This window comes from Hordeum vulgare, chromosome 6H (assembly GCF_904849725.1).
Source record: "Hordeum vulgare subsp. vulgare chromosome 6H, MorexV3_pseudomolecules_assembly, whole genome shotgun sequence".
Lineage (NCBI taxonomy): Eukaryota > Viridiplantae > Streptophyta > Magnoliopsida > Poales > Poaceae > Hordeum > Hordeum vulgare.
In genome coordinates this window covers 542,570,998-542,590,815 of record NC_058523.1, presented here as the reverse complement: position 1 = coordinate 542,590,815, position 19,818 = coordinate 542,570,998, and positions in this window count along the sequence as shown.

The following is a 19,818-nucleotide window of genomic DNA, read 5'->3' as shown; positions in this document are numbered from 1 at the left end:
ACACAGAAAAACTATGGAGTTCAAATAAGTCCAAAAAAATGAAATCCCTTTGTAAAAGACGAGCTTCCGTATGAAACCGTGATACTTCGAAAGAGATTGTCCGTTTTGTACACGAAGTGCATCCAGTTTTTGCCGTAACCCTCTCAACTTTCTCGCACATGCTATGTGGGTGAAATGATGATACCATGCCAACTTGGAACCTTTTCATAGTTCATTTGAAATGCTTTTCCATTTCATGGTCTTATAGGTCAAAATAATCAGTAAATGCATTAAAAATAACAAATGAAGTCAGAAAGGGTTGTAAATTGATGATGTGGCTTTGAATGGTGCATTTTGAACACATAAAAACTATGGAGTTCAAACAAGTTCAAAAAAAATGAAATCCCTTTGTAACAGACGAGTTTCCGTATGAAACCATGATACTTCGAAAGAGATTATCCATTTTGTACACGAAGTACATCGAGTTTTTCCCGTAACCCTCTCAACTTTCTCGCACATGCTATGTTGGTGAGATGATGATACCATGCCAACTTGGAACCTTTTCAGAGTTTGTTTGAAATGCTTTTCAATTTCATGGTCTTATAGCTGAAAATAATCAGTAAATGCATTAAAAATAACAAATGAAGTCAGAAAGGGTTGTAAATTGATGATGTGGCTTTGAGTGGTGCATTTTGAACACAGAAAAACTATGGAGTTCAAATAAGTTCAAAAAAATGAAATCCCTTTGTAATAGACCGTAGTGGCACCGTATTCGGTCTACCGTCGGACGTCTGTGGGTGTTTTAGAAATCGTTGTCGTGCCGCCCGTTTTCCCTCTCGTCTTTGGTAAGCCACCCTACACAGCCGCGTACCCGTTCCCGCGTGTGGAATCGTTCGAATCCGACCCCGCGGTTGGATCCGGATCGAAATTTCGCTAAACCTAGCCCCCCCTTTTGTCTATAAATACCCCTCCATCATATTTTTAGACAGCCCCCTCTCCCCTACCTCGAAAACCGTGCCAACCCTAGCCTCCCGCACTCTCTCTCTCCTCCCCTCGGTCCCTCAGCCGCCGCCAGGGCCCGCCGAGCCCAGATCGGGCCCGGTCGGATTCGAACGATTCCGCACGCGGGAACGGGTACGCGGCCGTGTAGGGTGGCTTACCGAAGACGAGAGGGAAAACGGGCGGCACGGCAATGATTTTTAGAACACCGACAGACGTCTGATGGTAGACCGAATACGGTGCCGCTACGGTCGACCGTTCGGGTACCAGACGGACTCCGATCGCGACGAAATTCGACAGGCGGCCTACCTATAAATAATCACGACCGCATGCCAAGTTTCACCTTGATCAGAGAAAGTTTTAAACGCACTTTAAAAACAGGGTTTCGACGATGCCGCGGGCGCGTGCGAGTGCGGTCGGGCTCAGAACGGACAACGACGAGAACCAGCAACTAACAACGGATGCAAGTTGGAAAAATGGCGGCACGGAGATGCCGATGCAATGCAGATGATGCGCATGATGCGATGATGATGCGACAAAAGAAAATAGACAAACGACGAAAACGGAATAAAGGGGGAATCTTCTAGGGCATCGGCATCGGGCTGTCACTTGCTGAGAGTTAGAAAGGAGCATGACCTCGTTGGACTTGAATTGTTGATGGTTCCATTTGAGGAGTTCTTCCCGTTTCTCAATCTAAAGGCCCTCGATAAATTAATGATCACTTGCTACTGCCTGTAAGTAGTACTACTTCTGTCATTAAGTCTCTATATATAGGTCAGCTCTTTCATTGCATGTATTTTTAATTATCCTCACTATATTATATGCAGATTGAAGATCGTCGAATTGAAGAAAAGACAAATCGGTGATATTGGGTTCATTAACACAAATCTCGTAGATGCATTTATGATTAAATCTCAGGCCAAAGATACCGAGGCCAACCTGCTACAATCGTTTGTATTGAATCAAAACAAAGTTATAATACTCTTCCCTTACGAATTCCAGTGAGTGTTACTGTCTTGTGCATATTCGGTTTCCCTTATTAGTCAAGGTTATAGTAATGTAATTGATGAGTTATGCATGCGTGTGCAGCTTCCACTATATTCTCCTAGAGATTAAGCTTGAGCAGGGACTAGTAACCGTCTTAGACTCGAGACAAAAATATCCCAACGAGTATGCGGACGTGACTGAAATTCTAGAGAAGTAAGTTAAATCGATCATTATCGCACCATATCGGCAACTTTGTTCATTTCCTGATATCAAGTAATTGTTTTCTTTGTGTGACAGGGTTTGGAAAAAATTCACTGCAAAAACTCCGGGACTGCCGAAGAAGCTGCAATTTAGACACCTGAAAGTAAGTACTTGTTGGGGAACGTCGTATGGGAAACAAAAAATTTCCTACATGCACGAAGACCTATCATGGTGATGTCCATCTACGAGAGGGGATTTCCGATCTACGTACCCTGGTAGATCGCACAGCAGAAGCGTTAGTGAACGCGGTTGATGTAGTGGAACATCCTCATGTCCCTCGATCCGCCCCGCGAACCGTCTCACGAACCGTCCCGCGATCCGTCTCACGATCTAGTGCCGAACGGACGGCACCTCCGCGTTCAGCACACGTACAGCTCGACGATCATCTCGGCCTTCTTGATCCAACAAGAGAGAAGGAGAGGTAGAAGAGTTCTCCGACAGCGTGACGGCGCTCCGGAGGTTGGTGATGATCTAATCTCGGCAGGGCTCCGCCCGAGCTCCGCAAAAATGCGATCTAGAGGTAAAACCGTGGAGTTATGTGGTCGGGCTGCCTCGGAAAAGTTGTCTCAAATCAGACCTAATTGCTCCATATATATAGAAGGAGGGAGGGGAGGCTTGCCTTGAGGCTCAAGGAGCCCCAAGGGCTGCGCCACCAAGGGAGGAGGAGTCCTCCTCCAATCCTAGTCCAACTAGGATTGGAAAGTGGAGTCCTTCTCTCCTTTCCCACCTCCTTTTTTTCCGGACCATTCCGGAAACCCTCATGACATCCGTGATCTCATCCGGGACTCCGAACAACATTCGGTAACCAACCATATAACTCAAATTCGCATAAAACAACGTCGAACCTTAAGTGTGCAGACCCTGCGGGTTCGAGAACTATGTAGACATGACCCGAGTGACTCCTCGGTCAATACCCAATAGCGGGACCTGGATGCCCATATTGGATCCCACATATTCTACGAAGATCTTATCGTTTGAACCTCAGTGCCAAGGATTCATATAATCTCGTATATCATTCCCTTTGTCCTTCGGTATGTTGCTTGCCCGAGATTCGATCGTCAGTATCCGTATACCTATTTCAATCTCATTTACCGGCAAGTCTCTTTACTCGTTCCGTAATACAAGATCCCGCAACTTACACTAAGTCACATTGCTTGCAAGGCTTGTGTGTGATGTTGTATTACCGAGTGGGCCCCGAGATACCTCTCCGTCACACGGAGTGACAAATCCCAGTCTCGATCCATACTAACTCAACGAACCCCTTCGGAGATACCTGTAGAGCATCTTTATAGTCACCCAGTTACATTGCGACGTTTGATACACATAAAGCATTCCTCCGGTGTCAGTGAGTTATATGATCTCATGGTCATAGGAACAAATACTTGACACGCAGAAAACAGTAGCAACAAAATGACACGATCAACATGCTACGTCTATTAGTTTGGGTCTAGTCCATCACGTGATTCTCCTAATGACGTGATCCAGTTATCAAGCAACAACACCTTGTATATAAAAAGAAGACCCTGACTATCTTTGATCAACTGGCTAGCCAACTAGAGGCTTGCTAGGGACAGTGTTTTGTCTATGTATCCACACATGTATACAAGTCTTCATTCAATACAATTATAGCATGGATAATAAACGATTATCTTGATACAGGAATTATAATAATAACTATATTTATTATTGCCTCTAGGGCATAATTCCAGTCTCCCACTTGCACTAGAGTCAATAATCTAGCCCTCACATCATCATGCGAATTACATTGTAATAAATCTAACACCCATACAATTCTGGTGTTGATCATGCTTTGTCCGTGGAAGAGGTTTAGTCAGCGGGTCTGCTACATTCAGATCCGTGTGCACTTTGCATATATTTACATCACCCCCTTCGACGTAGTCGCGGATGAGGTTGAATCGTCGTTTGATGTGTCTGGTCTTCTTGTGAAACCGTGGTTCCTTCGCTAAGGCAATGGCACCCGTGTTGTCATAGAACAAGGTTATTGGATTCAGTGCGCTTGGCACCACTCCAAGATCCGTCATGAACTGCTTCATCGAGACACCCTCCTTAGCCTCCTCCGAGGCAGCCATGTACTCCGCTTCACATGTAGAATCAGCTACGACGCTTTGCTTGGAACTGCACCAGCTTACCACACCCCCATTAAGAATAAATACGTATCCGGTCTGCGACTTAGAGTCGCCCGGATTTGTGTCAAAGCTTGCATCGGCGTAACCCTTTACGGCGAGCTCTTCGTCACCTCCATACACGAGAAACATCTCCTTAGTCCTTTTCAGGTACTTCAGGATATTCCAGACCGCCGTCCAGTGATCCACTCCTGGATTACTCTGGAACCTGCCTGCCATACTTATGGCCAGGCTAACATCCGGTCTTGCGCACAACATTGCATACATGATAGAACCTATGGCTGAAGCATAGGGGACGGTGCTCATATGCTCTCTATCCTTATCAGTTGCTGGGCACTGAGTCTTACTCAATCTCGTACCTTGTAAAACCGGCAAGAACCCTTTCTTGGACTGTTCCATTTTGAACCTCTTCAAAACTTTATCAAGGTATGTGCTTTGTGAAAGTCCTATCACGCGTTTCGATCTATCCCTGTAGATCTTAATGCCTAGAATGTAAGCAGCTTCTCCTAGGTCCTTCATAGAGAAACTTTTATTCAAGTAATCCTTTATGCTCTCCAAAAACTCTACGTTGTTTCCAATCAGCAATATGTCATCCACATATAATATTAGAAACGCCACAGAGCTCCCACTCACTTTCTTGTAAATACAAGATTCTCCAACCACTTGTATAAACCCAAATGCTTTGATCACCTCATCAAAGCGTTTGTTCCAACTCCGAGATGCTTGCACCAGTCCATAAATGGATTGCTGGAGCTTGCACACCTTGTTAGCATTCTTAGGATCGACAAAACCTTCGGGTTGCATCATATACAACTCTTCCTTAAGGAAACCGTTAAGGAACGCTGTTTTGACATCCATATGCCAGATTTCATAATCGGAAAATGCAGCTATTGCTAACATGATTCCGACGGACTTAAGCATCGCTACGGGTGAGAATGTCTCATCGTAGTCAACTCCTTGAACTTGTGAAAAACCCTTTGCCACAAGTCGAGCTTTATAAACGGTCACATTGCCGTCAGCGTCCGTCTTCTTCTTAAAGATCCATTTGTTCTGAATGGTCTTGCGGCCCTCAGGTAGTACTTCCAAAGTCCACACTTTGTTTTCATACATGGATCCTATCTCGGACTTCATGGCCTCCAGCCATTTGTTGGAATCTGGGCCCACCATTGCTTCTTCATAATTTGCAGGTTCATTGATGTCCAACAACATGATTGACAGAAACTTGAACCGGAGTTTCATGATCATCATCATTAACTTCCTCCTCAACCGGCATCGCAACGACAGAGGTTTCCCCTTGCCCTGCGCCACCATCCAGAGGGATGAGAGGTTTGACAACCTCGTCAAGTTCTATCTTCCTCCCACTCAATTCTCTCGAGAGAAACTCCTTCTCGAGAAAAGCTCCATTTTTAGCAACAAACACTTTGCCCTCGGATTTGAGATTGAAGGTGTACCCAACTGTCTCTTTTGGGTAACCCATGAAGACGCACTTTTCCGCTTTGGGTTCCAGCTTTTCAGGCTGAGGCTTTTTGACATAAGCATCACATCCCCAAACTTTAAGAAACGACAACTTTGGCCTTTTGCCATACCACAGTTCGTATGGTGTCGTCTCAACGGATTTTGATGGTGCCCTATTTAAAGTGAATGCAGTTGTGTCTAATGCATAACCCCAAAACGATAACGGCAAATCGGTAAGAGACATCATAGATCGCACCATCTCTAATAAAGTATGATTACGACGTTCGGACACAGCATTACGCTGTGGTGTTCCAGGCGGTGTCAACTGTGAAACAATTCCACATTGTCTTAAGTGAGCACCAAACTCGAAACTCAGATATTCACCCCCACGATCAGACCATTTCCTACGCGCATCGTCACTTCATCTTTCGTCAGCCTTCGCCTATTCCGCAGTTCGTGTTTCGAGTTCCAAATATGAGCAACAGAACCGGTATCGAATACCCAGGCACTACTACGAGAGCCGGTTAAGTACACATCAATAACATGTATATCAAATATACCTGATTTTTCTTTGGCCGCCTTCTTATCAGCGAGATACTTGGGGCAGTTGCGCTTCCAGTGACCCATACCCTTGCAATAGTAGGACTCTGTTTCAGGCTTAGGTCCAGCTTTGGGTTTCTTCGTCGGATTGGCAACAGGATTGCCGCTCTTCTTTGAATTGCCCTTTTTGCCTTTGCCGTTTCTCTTGAAACTAGTGGTCTTATTCACCATCAACACTTGATGCTCTTTACGGTGTTCAGACTCTGCGACTTTCAGCATCGCAAACAACTCGCCGGGTGACTTGTTCATCCATTGCATGTTGTAGTTCAACACAAAGCCCTTATAGCTTGGCGGCAGTGATTGAAGAATTCTATCAGTGATAGCCTCTTGCGGGAGTTCAATCCCCAGCTTAGCTAGACGGTTTGAGTACCTAGACATTTTGAGCACATGTTCACTGACAGACGAATTCTCCTCCATCTTGCAAGCATAGAATTTATCGGAGGTCTCATACCTCTCAATCTGGGCGTTCTTCTGAAAGATAAACTTCAACTCCTGGAACATCTCATATGCTCCATGACGCTCAAAGCGACGTTGAAGTCCCGGTTCTAAGCCATACAAGACTGCACATTGAACTACTGAGTAGTCCTCCTTACGTGTTAACCAAGCGTTCTTAACATCCTGGTCAGCCGTAGCGGGTGGTTCATCTCCTAGCGCAGCATTAAGGACATAATCCTTCTTCCCAGCTTGTAGGATCAACTTAAGATTACGAGCCCAGTCTACAAAGTTGCTTCCATCATCTTTCAACTTAGCTTTCTCTAGGAACGTATTAAAATTCAGGGTGACTGTTGCGTGAGCCATGATCTACAACACAAATATATTGAAAGTGGACTTAGACTATGTTCAAGATAATTAGAGTTTAACTTAATCAAATTACTTGCTAAGCTCCCACTCAAAAAGTACATCTCTCTAGTAATTTGAGTGGTTCATGACCCACTTACACTAGGTCAAGTCCGATCATCACGTGACTTGAGTATAGTTTCAGTGGTAAGTATCCCTATGCTACTCATATCAACTATATGATTCATGATCAACCTTTCGGTCTCATGTGTTCCGAGGCCATGTCTGCACATGCTAGGCTCGTCAAGCTTAACCCGAGTGTTCTGCGTGTGCAACTGTTTTGCACCCGTTGTATGTGAACGTTGAGTCTATCACACCCGATCATCACGTGGTGTCTCGAAACGACGAACTGTAGCAACGGTGCATAGTCGGGGAGAACACAATTTCGTCTTGAAATTTTAGTGAGAGATCACCTCATAATGCTACCGTCGTTCTAAGCAAAATAGGGTGCATAAAAGGATTAACATCACATGCAATTCATAAGTGACATGATATGGCCATCATCACGTGCTCCTTGATCTCCATCACCAAAGCACCGACACGATCTTCTTGTCACCGGCGCCACACCATGATCTCCATCAACGTGTCGCCATCGGGGTTGTCGTGCTACTCATGCTATTACTACTAAAGCTACATCCTAGCAAACTAGTAAACGCATCTGCAAGCACAAACGTTAGTTTAAAGACAACCCTATGGCTCCTGCCGGTTGCCGTACCATCGACGTGCAAGTCGATATTATCTATTACAACATGATCATCTCATACATCCAATATATCACATCACATCGTTGGCCATATCACATCACAAGCATACCCTGCAAAAACAAGTTAGACGTCCTCTAATTTTGTTGTTGCATGTTTTACGTGGTGACCATGGGTATCTAGTAGGATCGCATCTTACTTACGCAAACACCACAACGGAGATATATGAATTGCTATTTAACCTTATACAAGGACCTCCTCGGTCAAATCCGATTCAACTAAAGTTGGAGAAACCGACACTTGCCAGTCATCTTTGAGCAAGGGGGCTACTCGTAGCGATGAAACGAGTCTCTCGTAAGCGTACGAGTAATGTCGGTCCAAGCCGCTTCAATCCAACAATATCGTGAATCAAGAAAAGACCAAGGAGGGCAGCAAAACGCACATCACCGCCCACAAAAACTTTTGTGTTCTACTCGATAATACTCTACGCATGAACCTAGCTCATGATGCCACTGTTGTGGAACGTCGCATGGGAAACAAAAATTTTCCTACGCGCACGAAGACCTATCATGGTGATGTCCATCTACGAGAGGGGATTTCCGATCTACGTACCCTTGTAGATCGCACAGCAGAAGCGTTAGTGAATGCGGTTGATGTAGTGGAACGTCCTCACATCCCTCGATCCGTCCCGCGAACCGTCCCACGAACCGTCCCGCGATCCGTCCCACGATCTAGTGCCGAACGGACAGCACCTTCGCGTTCAGCACACGTACAGCTCGACGATGATCTCGGCCTTCTTGATCCAGCAAGAGAGACGGAGAGGTAGAAGAGTTCTCCGGCAGCGTGACGGCGCTCCGGAGGTTGGTGATGATCTAATCTCGGCAGGGCTCCGCCCGAGCTCCGCAGAAACGCGATCTAGAGGTAAAACCGTGGAGTTATGTGGTCGGGCTGCCTTGGAAAAGTTGTCTCAAATCAGCCCTAATTGCTCCATATATATAGGAGGAGGGAGGGGAGGCTTGCCTTGAGGCTCAAGGAGCCCCAAGGGCTGCGCCACCAAGGGAGGAGGAGTCCTCCTCCAATCCTAGTCCAACTAGGATTGGAAAGTGGAGTCCTTCTCTCCTTTCCCACCTCCTTTTTTTTCTTTCTCTTTGATTTTCTATCCTTGGCGCATAGGGCACTCTTGGGCTGTCCCACCAGCCCACCAAGGGCTGGTGCGCCACCCCCAAGGCCTATGGGCTTCCCCGGGGTGGGTTGCCCCCCCCCCCCGGTTGAACATCCGGAACCCATTCGTCATTCCCGGTAACTCCGAAAACCTTCCGGTAATCAAATGAGGTCATCCTATATATCAATCTTCGTTTCCGGACCATTCCGGAAACCCTCGTGACGTCCGTGATCTCATCCGGGACTCCGAACAACATTCGGTAACCAACCATATAACTCAAATACGCATAAAACAACGTCGAACCTTAAGTGTGCACACCCTGCGGGTTCGAGAACTAAGTCACATTGCTTGCAAGGCTTGTGTGTGATGTTGTATTACCGAGTGGGCCCCGAGATACCTCTCCGTCACACGTAGTGACAAATCCCAGTCTCGATCCATACTAACTCAACGAACACCTTCGGAGATACCTGTAGAGCATCTTTATAGTCACCCAGTTACGTTGCGACGTTTGATACACACAAAGCATTCCTCCGGTGTCAGTAAGTTATATGATCTCATGGTCATAGGAACAAATACTTGACACGCAGAAAATAGTAGCAACAAAATGACACGATCGACATGCTACGTCTATTAGTTTGGGTCTAGTCCATCACGTGATTCTCCTAATGACGTGATCCAGTTATCAAGCAACAACACCTTGTATATAATCAGAAGACCCTGACTATCTTTGATCAACTGGCTAGCCAACTAGAGGCTTGCTAGGGACAGTGTTTTGTCTATGTATCCACACATGTATATAAGTCTTCATTCAATACAATTATAGCATGGATAATAAACGATTATCTTGATACATGAATTATAATAATAACTATATTTATTATTGCCTCTAGGGCATAATTCCAATAGTACTATAGTAGCATGTTCCACGCATCTCCTAGTGATTCAAGCGCTAGTTTCATCAATACCATTTAGCATGCTTGCTAACTATCAGTTTGATTGACCTCTATTTCTTGTAAAGTGGTTGTGGCACGAACCAGGGAATGATTACTGTGGATACTACATTTGCGAGTCCATCCGCCACGTGACCTGTGAGCGGGGCTACTCTGACAAACAATATGACGTGCGTAAATAATAATATTCACAATTTTATTTTATTACTATCATTTGTGTTCAGTTTCATTTATTCATATATATATATGTATTGACCCCCTTCTTCAAATTAGATATATCGGATGCGGAATGAACTCCTACGAGCAGATCGTATGCGAGGAATTCAAGAGGAATTGGCGGCATTCTTTCTTGACCACGTGATCGCTAAAGACGGAGAATACCATGTGAACCCTAACGAGTTGAATTTTAATTAGGAGATTATATTGTAAGAGATAGTTATATTGTATATATGTAGCCAGTAGCGTCGTATAGATATACGATAACTTGTTGTTCGACCAATCTCTCAGAGAAGGAGAGGTGGTCGATATCACTTCTCTTTGTATGCATATGTTCATGATGATCTTTTGTTTCCTTCATTTGCTTACTAGCTAGCGTGTCTAGTCCTCTCTATATGTATAATATCCAGCGTCGACCAAGCACGGAGATAAGAGAGGGCACTTCTCTCTATCCATTAGCTAGCTAACACAATATATGAAACACCTAAATTAACCCCCCAAAACCCCCCAACCCCCCCCCCCCCCCTTTCAAAAAAAACTCATCACCTGAAATGCCGACGCGTGGATGCCTTTTGGTCCCGGTTGGTGTCACCAACCGGGACTAAAGGCCCCCCTGTCCGGGCTCGCCGCACCGGCCACGTGGAGGCCCATCTGTCTCGACTTGTGTAAGAACCGGGACTAAAGCCAAGGGCATTAGTAACGACCTTTTAGTCCCGGTTCCGAAACCGGGACAGAAGGCCCTTACGAACCGGGAAAAAGGCCATTTTTCTACTAGTGATTGTCAGACATCTGAAAGAAGACCATGTTCTCACTTCTCAGTGCCATATCCATAGAGCATCGCCGCAGGTTTGGGTAGGTTAAGACCAAGACACCGTCGCAAAGTCATAGGATGGTTCGTCTTACTACAAATGTAACAAAACTGTTGAGTCACACAGTCCTCAGCAAGGTGACCTGCAGACTGACATTTTGAGCACCACATCATCTTAGACGCTGTACCAATGTCATCAGTCCCTGAAGATTGAACTTGCGGAAGATTTTGAATGGGCAGCATGGCCAGCTGCGCGTGTCCCACCGGCACAGCCGAGGCGACGACAGGTGCAGCACCCTGTTGCCCTTGCGAATTAGCGAAGGGAACAACAGGACCAGGACCAGGAGGCGGAGCCCCCTGCTGAAACCTATTGCGGCCTCCCTTGCCGCCCTTGGTTTTTCGCTGACGAGCATGAGCGGCGGTCCCTGCAATAGGTGGTTTGAACGCCGGCCCAGCTATGAAAGAGTTAACCGGCTGCAACCCAACAGGAGGGCCCTGATGCTGCGGGTGAATTGCTTGTTGCTGAAAAACTGCCGACTGCTGCTGGTGCTGAACATAAGGACCCGAATGCTGGATGGCGTAAGGCTGCTGCAGATTTCCGACAAATTGTTGCTGGTACGGAAGCTGATACATCTGCAGCTGCTGCAGCGTCGGCTGGAAGATCATCTGTTGCTGTGTCGGTGCCAAGGGTCCCGGCGGCGGGAGCGAGATTGAAGGCTGAACCGGTTGGTAGACCCCTGGCGCGAACCGAGGGGCACCAGCAGCCGGCGCAGAAACTGGCAGTTGGGTCGAAGAAGACGTGCTGGCATGGGTGGCGGAGAGGCCAGGCGGCGCAGCCGGGTCGCCGCGCGTCATTGGAGCACGTACAATGGCCGTGAAGGAACGAGTGAACCTAGGGTTCAGTGCGTTCATGTTCCGGCTCCACAAATGCCCGAGCCAACGGCTGAGATTGACCATCCACAGCGCAGCGTTCATGTTCCGGCTCCACAAATGCCCGAGCCAACGGCTGAGATTGACCATCCACAGCGCAGCGTTCATGTTCCGGCTCCACAAATGCCGAAGCGTTCCTGAACAAGCCATCGGCGAACAGGACGGCGACGAAGAATCCCCCGCGCCAAGGCATTCCCGCTGCAGAAGATCACCGAACGTCCTGGAGGGTGACACGCGAGGAGGTGGGAGCGGGCCGACCCAAGGCTTGACGAGCACCCGAGACCGAGCCGGCACCCGAACCGCAGCACGCATCTCCGTCGCCTGGATTGTCGACTTGTCGTAGTCTCTGGCCGAACCTCGTCGGAGGTCGCCGCCTCATCCCTCGAAATGGAGTCTTGCTGCGCCATAGACCTGCACACATGCAAAACCTCACCTGAACGCCGAGATGAAGGTCTCTCCCACACCCTAGACGCTGGAGTCGGATAGCCTATATCCGCCAAGAACGCTCGGCGAGTTCCTCGTCGGACTTTCGCCGCCGAGCCGCCGTAGAGAGGGAACCGTCGTAGGTTGGGCCGTCGTCGACCCTTGACGCGTCGTCGTCCTCTAGGCAGGAGAATCTAGATCCATTCCCTCCCGACGCCGGCGACGACCAGCATGGCGCGAGGGTTAGCCTTCGCCTGGATGCGATCCGCATTCGGCGGAGGTTAGTCCACTAGCTGACCTAGTTCCCAAGTTCATCCCACAACCACAAGTATCTATGCAGAAACTCTGCCTGCTTCCCAAGTTCCCATTATATATATCTTCTCGAAAACCTAGTTGCTTCATACGAGTAGATTATATATGCTGCTATGCCCCCCCCCCCCCCCCTCTCACACACACAAACTCAGAATTTTTGTCTAAAAAGACCCCTTACCAAACGCATTTGTTAAAAAAAGACCATCTGCAAAAAATATTGTTAAAAAAGATCCCCCAGTGGGAGGCTATGGCCCTGTTTGTTTCAGAAGTCCCGGGACTTTTTTAGTCCCAACTTAAAGTCCCTAGTCCCTACTCGTTTGTTTTCAAGGACTAAATAGGGACTAGAGGTCACTAAATGACATGCAAAAAGACCATGTTACCCTTAGCAAGGCAGTAGTAGTTATTAAATGACATGCTAAAAGTAGGGGCATTGTTGGAAAAAGTGACAAAAAAGTCCCAAAAAGACCCTCTCATAGGGACTTCTCCAAATAGTCCCAAATACCCCCTTTTAGTCCCTAAAAATTCCTCCTGTTTGTTTCACATGAGACTTTTTGAGATTTTTTTTAGTCCCTACATCAAAAAGTCCCTGAAAACAAACACCCCCTATGTCACCTGCCGCCACGGGAGGCGGCCGGCACCTGCCGCCAAGACACAGGTGGCCAGCAGTTCCAGCGAGGCCTCTTTTCCCTCACGAAGGGCCCAATCATTTCGTTGGAGGTCGCCGCCTCATCCCTCGAAATGGAGTCTTGCTGCGCCATCGACTCGCAGATGCCACTGGTAGAAAAAGAGGCTTCCGTCCAGTCCCATAAGTCGCGAAACTGTAGGAACCGCGACTAATGAATTCTTTAGTCGCGGTTCGGAAGACGAACCGCGACCAAAGGCCTGGGCCCAGGGCGCTCGGTGGCCAGCTGGTGCACGTGAGGGGGCCAACCGCGACTAAAGGCCTTTAGTCGCGGTTGGCCACGCCAACCGCGACTAAATCTTGAAAAATACCTTTAGTCGCGGTTGGCCTGGCCAACCGCGACTAAAGGTCGTTGCGCGCGGGAACGCAAAAACCCGCCAAAAAACCCTTTAGTCGCGGTTGGTCTGGCCAACCGCGACTAAAGGTTACCCTTTAGTCGCGGGTCGCCTCCCCAACCGCGACTAAAGCGGGGGGCTATAAATACAAGGGCCCGAACCGTCGCCTCCATTTCTCGTCTTCTCCGATCTCTGCCGCGCCGAAGGCCTGCCGCCGTCGCCCTCGCCCTCGACGCCGCCGTCGCCCTCGACGCCGCCCGCCGTCGCCCTCGCCGCCCGCCGTCGCCCTCGCCCTCGACGCCGCCCGCCGTCGCCCTCGCCCTCGACGCCGCCCCCTCTCGCCCACGTACGGCGCCGCCGGCCGCTATCACCGGCCTCCCTCGCCCACCGCGCGCGCGCCGCCTCGCTCGCCCGCCCTCAACGCCGCCGGCCGGCCGGTACTGCCGCGCGCGCACGCGCGCGCCTCTCTCAGTTCTTAGAATTTGTAAAAACTACGGAAAAAAGTTTGTAAAAACTACTTGTAAAGGTTTTGCATTTTTTGTAGCTTTCAATGGTATATTATTTGCCCCATTGTGATAAAATTTGTAAATTGTAAAGTTTGAAATTGTACATTCATATGCATGTATGTAGTACATTCATATGCATGTATGTAGTACCGTAGAATATGTGAAACTCCTTCAAAATTAAAATAAAGCACAAAAGAAATAAAACAATACAAATTAAACAGAAAACAGGTTTAGGGGGGCTACCTAAACCTGCGGCGGCCTTTAGTCGCGGTTGGCCAGAAGAACCGCGACTAAAGGTCCTCCGCCCCGACGGCCGCCTGACGCCCACGTGGACGGACCTTTAGTTGCGGTTCTTAAGCAACCGCGACTACAGGAGGGGCCTTTAGTCGCGCCTATTTGGTCGCGGTTGCGCAACCGCGACTAATGGCAGTTGCGAACCGCGACCAAAGGCCCTTTTTCCACCGGTGTGCAGTGATGCAGACGGCCAGCATGGCCATGTAGTGAATCACTATCATATCGTTGCTTGGACAATCAAACAGTAAAATGTTACCATTTGTCAATAAGTTAATTAGTACACCAAAACTGTGTCTTCTCCGACTTACAAAGATGCAAAAGTGGAATTGAGCTTCATAGTTGCTAGCTATCACGATGTGCTCACTACTTCAGGTTACATGAAACTTTAGCGGCTTCGCATAAAACCTCATAAGGCTCTATTCGGTTGACAGGGTTGTGAAGGGGTTTTGGTAGGGATTGAGATGGATTTAATCCCCTACAAGTCAAAGTCCCTCCAAATCCCCTCCGGTCCTCTTACCAAGGGTGTAACCGAACAAGGCCTAAGAGATGGTATATATACATCCTCTGGGACTAACTAAGTAGCTACTCCGGTGGTTTCTCAGTGGTGCCTAGGGCTGTGAACACTTGGAACATAATAGTCTTCCTGGAACTCCGGCAACCCGTGCGCCACTGCCTTCACTTGGCTCGCAGCTTCATCGGCGCTTCTCGTCGTCTTGCCTGCCGATCCAGCAGAACCGTTAGCCACATCGTCGATTGGTTTCTGCAATCATGAACACAAGAAAGTTAATTAGCGTCTGCAGGAAGGATCATCCAAAGATTCAGACAACGGAACAGAAGATGAGAATCACTGCTTACATTGACCACTGGGTTGCCGCCGGCGTGGCTGCTGACTGACGCCCGGGTCTCTGCGTCTAGCCTGATGCCTTCAGCCTCCGTGGCTGTCACTACTAGAAGCAAGGTCACAGCTGCAGCCAGGGACAAGTAGTTGGAAATGGAACTCCTCATCTTGTCGGAGGTTGATGTCACTGACTAGGAGAGAGTATACTTCAGTCAGTTTAGCTTCAGCTAAGAAGAGAGTGTATGTAGAGAGGAGAGGCTAATCAAGTCGCTTAAACTGCAGCATACAACTAACCTCACGAGAGATGGCATATATGCATCTAGCTTTGCAACCCGCCCCAGTGTTTGCTGCACTGATGTCTGTCAGGAGTGGTTTATCAACAACATATACATATTTTAAAAATACTTGTGAATGCAAATGTCTCTGGATCACTGCCATTAATTAACTTGAATTTATAGAGGCCGTCCTTGCATGCCACCCTAAATGGGATGATGTTTCCACAAAAGTTGGGTCATGAACAATTTGTTTAATCCACTAGTTTGTTCATTAGTACTTAACCAATTAAATCACTTTAAATTAGCTGCTAAGCACAAGAAGCTTTAGGTTCTTGTGTTTTGGTTCCAGATGCCGCACGCATTGCCCGGTCCTGAAAAGTTGGGTGCCGGTCGGTCTAGTCTAGCTTAACGGTGTAGGTGCGCAGACAAAACCGAGCACTAAACCGAACACATGTGAGTCTATGCATAAGTTCGATTTAATGCGTGGAGGGTTACGATGCGTGGAGGAGTTTTTCTTTTATGATGTAGGGTTTAGCTTCTAAAATGAAACTAAATGATGCCCCCGCGTTGCTGCGGAAATTGATTGCAACATATTTCAACGAATTTTAATTGTGTGGAATATGAATATTTAGACTAATAACATACAAACCAAAACTAAAAAGACAAACAACTCATTATATTTGATTATATATAGTTGTAAAATACTTACTGAATATAAGTAGAATAATAAGTAGAATGCAAAATATGTTTTCATGCATGGTTGCATGTGGTAGCTAGTGAGTCTTTTCCAATGCATGGTTGCTGTGTCTTTATCCCATTCATAATTGTATGGTGATGTGGCATGCTTGCATGTTAAGACAAATAAGTTAGTGGGAACGAAGAAGCATGTTGTATATCAATGGCTTTGTAGTACATGTTCTATATTTTCTTCATGATGATCATGTAGACCTTGTAGGAACTAAGAGCATCTCTAGACGAACTCTCAAAATGGTAACTCCTCAAAAGATTATGTTTTGAGGAGAGCCGCAGCTAATCGAAAGCTTAAATGGTTAATTCCTCAAAGTATCAAAAGTTCCCCCACTCTCTTCATTTTGACCGGTAGCCGCCAAGTCTCAGCAAAAGATTCCTTCTCTCCTCTCCCGCGCCCGCGATACCTCCTCCTCCCGCCACAGGTGTCGCATGTCACCGCCGCCGCCACCACCAGGTGTCCCGATTTCTTTAAGAATGGAACCGTCGGCTGCCTTGGCACCCCGGCAAACCCTCCTGCCAACGTTGACATCCGCGTGCAGGAAGTGTCTCGGAACGAAGACTGTCGTGCGCTCCATCGTGCCATCGATGAAGATGGGTGGCAAGGTTACATCATTTGCGAAGACGACGGCCCACCCTCTAGTTGCTCCGACCATCACCAAGCGGAAAAGGAAGTTGACATTGATGGGTAAGTCCCCCGATGAGGCGACATCAAAGAAGAGGAAGGATCCATCCACTCCGACGCCTTCATGGTCACCTATGACCATCGCAGACGCCGACAAGGATCATGATAGTGGCTGGTCCATGACATAAGACAAGCTATGTGATGTTTTTTTACAAACATGATCGATTTGGTGCGCCCCCACCCCTCACCCCTTGTCATCTCGTTTGTGGTCATCTATGACCATCGCGGCCGCCGACAAGGATCATGCCAACCAAGTGTCTGACACAATTCCCTAAAGGTAGAAAATAGCCTTTCTGGTGGTCATGGGGGTGCTTGTTTTGGTGTACTATGAACTTGATAGGGGCTAGTCCATGACATAAGACATGATATGTGATGTTTTTTTTACAAACTTGATCGATTTGGTGGCTTTTGGATGAAGTATTTTTAAAATTGAATTGTTGGATTGGATGAACTATGTGTTTGTTTGTAATTGATTTCTTGTATATAGTGTATTTGACTCATTCAAATTGTTAACAAAATATGGTGCATTTGTTTCAAATGTATGTGCACAAGAATGAAAGGAATTGGACAATGTTTTTAGGAAGTTATAGGATAGGTTTCGACCAGAGATGCTGGGAGGGGGGGTATTATATGCCAGTTGCCCGTAAATTTTTTCTGCATGAGCCGATTTCTTCCTCCTCCTCCGTGGCGCCATTTCCTCTTTAACCCCGTGCCTTTTTTTATACAAAGTTACAAACTGCCATGTACTTGCTTCTTTAGGGACGCGGCGTTTCGGCTCTCGGGTGCATCTGCACCCGCACCAACGAAAAAAATCAAAACAAGTACTAAACAAATTCCAAAAATTTCAAAAAAATTGTGTTGTAGATATTTTGATGCGTGAGGTTTGCTCCAAATTTCAAGTTATTTGGACATCGGAGCATCTCTCGGTAAAAAAACAAAATTTGAGTCTGTGAAAAAGGTTGACCGTTCACAATTTTTTTATCCGATTTGTCTTTTTTGCCGAGAGCTGCTCGGATGTCCAAATAACTTGAAATTTGGAGCGAACCTCACGCATCAAAGTATCTACCACAGAAAAAAATTGGAATTTTCTGAATTTGTTTAGTATTTGTTTTGATTTTTGTCGTGAGAGGGAGCAGATGAGCTCGGGCTCAGAAGAGGATTTCTCCTTCTAGACGCGGGGTTTCGGCTCTCGGATGCATCTGCACCCGCGCCGACGAAAAAATTCAAAACAAATACTAAAGAAAATCCACCTATTGAAAAAAAGCCACCTATTGAAAGGCAAAGATAAGTTGTAGCTAAAGAAGGAGAAATTCAGAAAGAGATGCATACAGCCATTTTATTAATTATTCATAAAATAAATCCAATAGGTGGCTAGCTAGCCCCATCAATCATCTAGTTATCATTGAGCATGTGCGAGAAATATTGGGTGTATATACTATGCAAAATCAGGATACTTTAGTGAGCTATCCTGCCCAGACATAGCAAAGTATAGCAGTACTTGGCCAACAGCACTGCAGCATATCCGGCAACGCTTCCACTGTTGGCAGATATACAACCACCGGCAGTGGACATAGTGCTGAGTGCTGACTGGCACATGCACTTGCCACAACTCTCTCTTAAAACTCTCGCGCGCTGGCTAGGCGTGAGGACAGTCTTGCAACTACTACTTTGTTTGTTCTAGCAGGTCGTCGTCACTGGTTACTGAAAATCGTGAAACTTTGTAAATCTGTAATGATGCAAGCCCACACGAGACTGATCTATCAAGAAGTAGGCAACAACTCACATATGTTGCTTGAAATCGCATTTGCCAAGAATGTTAGCACATCGATACTATGCCATGCATGTGCCCACTGCGTGAGCTTACACGAATTTTATCAAGTAATTATGGCAGCCTGCAGCCGCTGCGTCTACCTAGCTAGCTAGTCAGTTCTAGACAGAGATCACCGACCAAGAGAGGAGTAACAAAGAAGAATTTGCTCCATCAATGGTGCCTGGGGCTGTGATCACTTGGACCGTAGTAGTCCTCGTGGAACTCCGGTAACTTATGCGCCACCGCCGTAACTTCATCTGCAGCAACGTGGACGCTCCTCTTTGTCTCACTTGTCGAGCCAGCAGAGCCCTTGACCACATTGACGACATTCGTCCCAATCGGTTTCTTCATTGACGACATTATTGGCTTGCCACCGCTGCTGTTGAGTGATGCCCGCGCCACTGCATCTAGCCGAATGGCTTCAGACTCTGTGGCCGCCATCAGTACCAGAAGCAAGATCACAGCTCCAGCCAGTGGGAAGCAGTTGGAACTGGAACTCATCATCCTGTCAGAGATCAATGCCCCTGACTAATGACTACGAAAGTCTACTTCAGCGAGTCTTCAATTAAGAAGAGAGTGTAGAGAGGAGAGACTAATCAAGTAGTTTGAACTGAGGCTTGCATCTAACCTCATGAGAGATGGTATATATATACACATCCTGCTTTTCAACCCGTCCCGGTGTTTGCTGCACATATGTCTGTCAGGAGTGGTTTATCACCAACATATACAAATTAAAGAACCACTTCTGAGTGCAAATGTCTCTGGATAACTGCCATTAATTTACTTTAATTAATAGAGAACGTCCTTGCATGCCACCCTAAACGGGAGGATGTCTCCACAAAAGTTGGGCCATGAACAATTTGTTTAAGCCACTAGTTTGTT